Below are 6,000 nucleotides of genomic sequence, written 5' to 3' on the forward strand. Positions count from 1 at the left end.
TCCTGAAAGTTATGGTGTCAGTCCTACTTTTAACATCTGCGATTTAATTCCTTTCATAGGAGATGATCAATAGGATGAAGCAGATATGAGGACATATGCTTTTCAAGAGGGAGGGTCTGATGGAATACCATCAAGGAATCACATTGGACCTCTTACTAGAGCCATGGCAAAGAAGATTCAAGAAGAAGAAGGATCACTTATCACTTTACTTCTATGGGAGGTTACTTATAAAAATCCTTCTTCTTTTGTCTAAAACATTTATACTATTGTTTGTAGGGTCTAATAAAACTTGGAGACCATAGTTGAGCCACCTAGGAAGCTTGAGAAGCCAAGGAAAGAAAAGGAGCCAAAAAGGAGAGGAAATGAAGTGAATTTCAGATTTAGCAACTTAGCTTCCGGATTGGAAACATGAAGAATTTTAGCTTTCGAATTTCGAAATGGCCCAACCATAACCCTGCCTGGCCCAGCCACTGCGTATCAGAATTTGAATTTTCACATGCTTTCCTTGTCTTGGGGTGGGAAGCGTGTCCCAGCTAACTTGGCGCCTAAGCTCAAATTGTATTTGACTTTTGGAGGGAAATTAGATCAGAAATGAGGCCCCTCTTCACCTATAAATAAGAGGGCCTCTCCTTTGTATTTTTCTCACTTTTGAGCTTAGTGATATGCTGCTGAATTCATTTCCCAGCCCTATTGCTCTTGAGTCACTCTTGATTTTCGATTTCTCCACCCCTCCTCTAGCTTCCTTCCTTTGTAGGAAGGCCCTCTGAGCTGTGAGGCCTCACCCACACACTTCTCTTCACCTTAAACACTTCAAACACTTCATTATCTTCCATTTTCCGCTGCACCTATTTCCATGGTTGTTCTACTATGGTTTGGAGCTCCTCCTTGCGTGAATCCAGTTGGAAGTAGTATCCATCAAGTAGATAAGGAGATTTGAGGGTTAGGATTTGAATTATAGAGAAGGTTGTGAGAGATTCTGAAAGAGTGTTTAGATTGAGTTGTAGAGATAATTGTTTGTAGAAAAGAGTTTTCTTTGTGAGTGTATAAGGTTTTGAAGGGTAGAGAAGGGGGTGCTGCTAAGATTTCGTAGAGAAAGGATCAAAGTAGTTCATCAAGAGGTAAGGAGAGCTAAACCATGTCTCTTTATTTTTGCGAAAATGTGATGATATGAGCTTATTGTTTGGACATGAATGTTGGTTGTTGTTTAGAAAATATACCTCTTGAGCAATTGTTGTCCTATTAAGTTTGAGATTTTATTGATTGTTGGCCAATATAGTGATAATATATGGAGTGTTTTAAAGTGTAACTTATTACGGAACACTTTGGCTAAGAAAAGATAAGGTACTTAAGTTTTTCATTGAGATGCACCTCTCTTTCCTAGAAGTCTACTCAACAAGCTTTCAACTTATATCTTTTCATAAAACAAAGATAACTAAATGAAATGGATGATTAGTAACGTTACTTTGGTTGTCACATACTAAGTTAGTAAGTCAAGTCTTTGGTCCACAATTCATGTATATTATATGAAACTTGAAAAGTGGGAATTGGGTTGTTAATAGATTGGAACATAATCTTGAGCGTTTATAAATTTTAACTGTAGATTATGTATGACCTTTCATCTTTGCTAAACTCGATGGTTATTTATCTATGTCTAGACAATTATGAGTATGAGTATGAATGAATGAGGTCATTATAATTTTTGCATGAGAAAATTGAGAATGATTGAGTTTTTCAATTGATGTTGGAAATGTTGAATATGAATGTGTTTGATTGATGAACAATTGAATGGTTGAATAATTACATGTTGAGAGTCGGAGTGTTCATGAGTATTTTTCTTTGTCAAAGCAATAATATTAAATGAACATTGCTGATGTTATAAATGTTAGATTACTATTGCTTTATCCATGAATGATTTCTAAAAAATTTCTTTGACCAGATAAACTACTATTTTTTTGGTATTGTTAAGTTGCGTTTTTTGGTTTTAATATTTTAAAGCTAGGAGCTTTGATTTCTGGAAAAGAATTTGAGAAAGTCAGTGTTTGGGATTTTGAATTTCAGTAACGGTTTTCTTAATGTTATGATTTGTAGGGCTGGGCAAAAATAATTGATATGTACTGCAATATAGTTAATTATACTATATTATACTAAAAAATATTGATCCACTTTTACTAAAAGTTCAGTATACTGTTTTATGGTTTAGTTTTTAAAAACTGAACTTATAACATTTTCGGTTCAGTTAACTACGATAACTATATCTATTCTTTCTTCTTCTCTAGTTCTCCTTCAACGGCTTCATCTTGGTCAAGAAAATGCTATTTAATAATCAAATATTAATAAAAGAAATTAATAATGAATTTTTTAAGACAATTTTTTGATCACAAATTTTTATATTTTTTTTTTCAATAAACATATATNGAGAGGGCTGCACCTTCACGCCCACGGTCAGCAGAGGAGGTGCAGTTTTTGTAGGGCAGCCGCCACTTGGGGAGTCTCTTCTCTCGGATTTTTGGCTCTCAACAGTTCTGAGTGTTCCATTTTTTCATCTTCTTCTTCTATGAGAGAAAAATGTAAGAGTGCAGACAACATGGCTGGAGAATGAAAGAAGAAATGGTGCAGGGGTGAGAGGCTTGACAGAAGAAAATTTAGAGATGATCCTAAGTAGAAAAATACCACATTCAGAGAGCTGGAAGAAGGAAGCAAACTGATGTTACGTTTGGGAAGGAAGCACACGGCCAAGAGGCAGCAGCTACCACTTGTTTGTTCCTTTTACTTTGAGTATTTTTACTTCAAGAGAACTGTACAATATTTCTAATGATGAATGAATTGGATGTTGTTTATTCCTCTTGTTGAATCATGATTGCATCTTTTCATTTGGATTTCTGCACTATTTTACAATCTCTTCTAGCATTCTGTCATTTGTGGAAAAAGGGTACACGGTCTTGTGTGGAACCTTAGAGAGAGTTCATTTATTTTGGTTTAGAAGTAGAGTAGCACTTTGTCGTCACCTAGCAGTAGAAAATAAACTCAAAAGAAAAGTTGTTTATTTGAGAAAGAGCTCTCGGTGTAGTGGAGAAGAGAACCATGTTCAACCTTGGAGGTGTTGATTTGTTTTTGCTGGTTTTCTTTGTTGGAAGTAAGCACAAGTAGAGAGGAGGAGAAGGATTTCTTACGAAGAGGAGAAGATAGTTTTGGTGAGAATAGAATGGTGATTGAAAATGGAGAAAAAAAAAGTAAATGGTTGGAATGAAGGCATAAGTGGACGGCACTTTGGAATGGAACGTTGGTTTCCAGTAGCAAAGAGAGGAAGCACATATCTTATCTAGAAGATAGAAATTCATTTATGTATGAGGAGTGTGCAGCTGCTGCCATGTGTACAAGAATCCACTTACGGTTGATGCACATCTTGTAATGTTGAATTTTCAATTTAGTTTTCCTTTTTCTTTTGTTCATCTACAATTTTAATTTAATGCATTAATTTAATTTACTGTTTCTGAAATGTAATTTCTGTTTTACTGTTTTTATTTACTGCAGTAATTTTGATTCTGTTTTTAATGTTCTACTGTTTTTACTGTTTTCTGTATTTACTGTTTTCTGTATTTTATGTTTTTCTGTATTTTCGTTTTTACTGTTCCAAATTTATTTCACTGTTTCATGTAACTGTATTTTCGTTTTTTTTTACTGTTTTAATTTTGTTTTACTGTTTTGAATTTTATTTCAACGCTTTTAAATTTTACCGCAACCAAAAAAATCACAAACCCCCCCTTTTTCCGTGTGTGAACTGAGACTGAACCGCTATATTGGTCCTTGTGAGACGACCTAGGAGTCACTTCCTAGCACTATACTACATTCTTTTATGCATAACTTTTGTGGGAGGTGCGACCCTCTCATCAGAGTGTCATTTTTCTGGGTTTCAAAGTTGGGAAAGAAGGTGTACATGTTGATCCTAGCAAAATCAACGCTATCCAAGAGTGGCCTGTCTTGAAAACAGTGGGAGAAGTAAGAAGTTTTCTAGGTCTAGTAGGTTTCTATAGACGATTTGTAGAAAATTTCTCTACTGTTGCTGCTCCCCTCAATGAACTTTTAAAGAAAGATGTGTCATTCAAGTGGGATGAAAATCAAAGTCTAGCCTTTGAGACCTTGAAGCATAAGTTAACACATGCACCCATTCTACATTTACCTGATTTTTCCAAAGCTTTTCAAGTCGAATGTGATGCATCTGGGATAGGAATAGGAGTTGTCCTTAAACAAGAAGGTCACCCCATAGCTTATTTTAGTGAAAAACTCAGGGGACCTACATTGAATTATCCTACCTATGACAAAGAATTATATGCCCTTATTCGAGCATTGCAAACTTGGGAGCATTACTTGGTGTCTAGAGAATTTATTATCAATACTGACCATGAATCTCTCAAGTATATTAAAGGGCAAGGAAAGCTGAATAAAAGACATGCCAAGTGGATAGAATATCTTGAGCAGTTTCAATATGTCATCAAACATAAAAGGGGAGTACTAATGTTGTTGCGGATGCTCTATCTAGACGTCATGCATTGTTAGTTACTTTAGGATCACAAATACTAGGTTTTGATGGCATTAAGCAACTTTATGAAACTGATCCTACATTTGCATCCACTTATGCATCTTATCTTAAGAAGCCATTCGACGGATTCTATATTTCTGAGGGTATCTTTTTAATAAAGGAAAACTATGCATACCCCAAGGATCCATTCGAAAGCTTCTTATCAAGGAAAGTCATGGAGGAGGACTTATGGGCCATCATGGAGTTGATAAAACTCTTCATACTTTAAAAAGCAAATTTTATTGGCCACACATGAGAATAGATGTCCAAAAGCATTGTTCTAGTTGCATAACTTGTTTACAAACTAAATCTAAAGTCATGCCTCATGGACTCTATCTTCCTCTTCCAATAGCTAGCACCCCTTGGGAGGACATTAGTATGGATTTTTGATAACAGTTGAAAAACTATTATTTTCATGCTTGGAATTGATACTAAAAGTAACCTTTAACACTTAGAAACTAGCTTGAAATCATGCTTTTATTCATATTTTCAGAAATAAGAGAGCTGGACAGGTTTATGCTTGATTTCAGTGTTTTTGTGCAGGTTTTAAGGTGAATTTCGTGAAAGAAGTGAAGAAGGAGAGAGATGAAATCAGAAAAGACATCAAAAAGTGCAAAAGAAGAAGCCGCAACTGCCGCTCAGCGGTAGTTTACCGCTGAGCGGCACTCAGAAGCTCACGGGGGATCCGCTGAGGGGCAAAATGGCCGCTGAGGGGAACAAACCAACTCACGCACTTACCGTTGAGCGGTACTTTACCGCTAAGCAGCACACTTATGGGCTTGGGCCTAAATTTTGTGTAAGTTTAGAATAGTATATAAGCTTTAGGACGTCCTAGGGTTTGTATCTTTGGCAGAAACGAAGCAAACACTCTCTCTTCCACCCCTTTGAAGGAGGATCTTGGATGCTCAGGCTACCTCTTCACCTTTCTAGGGTTTTATCTTTCATTCTTTCATTATTATTCATCTAGTTTCACCATGAATATGGTGAACTAAACCTTGTATTGTTGTTGGGGAATCAATGTAGTCTTGTGAAACTCTCATATATGAAATTAGTGTTTAAACATCTTATTTGAGATACATGCTTTCTTTCATCATTAGTTAGGGTTTTTCCTCTTTGCTCAATGCTTGCTTTGTTTAACTCATTCAATGCATGATTATTGATTTTGTCGATACGGGAACTGATGGAAGACCATCTAAGACGCACATTGGACCTCTTACTAGAGCCATGGCAAAGAGGATTCAAGAGGAAGAAGGACCATATACTATTTTGCTTCTATGGAAGGTAATTTACATTAATCCTTCTTCCCATAATTAAAAGCACATTTTTTTCTTTGTTTTGTAGGATTAATAAAATTGGAGGAAGCAGCTGCCAGCATAGCATTTGAGCACATGAAAAGGGAGACTTGGAGGGAGAAGCTTGCTGGC

Source organism: Vigna umbellata, chromosome 7 (assembly GCF_029865625.1).
Source record: "Vigna umbellata cultivar VRB3 chromosome 7, Vumbellata_1.0, whole genome shotgun sequence".
Classification (NCBI taxonomy): domain Eukaryota; kingdom Viridiplantae; phylum Streptophyta; class Magnoliopsida; order Fabales; family Fabaceae; genus Vigna; species Vigna umbellata.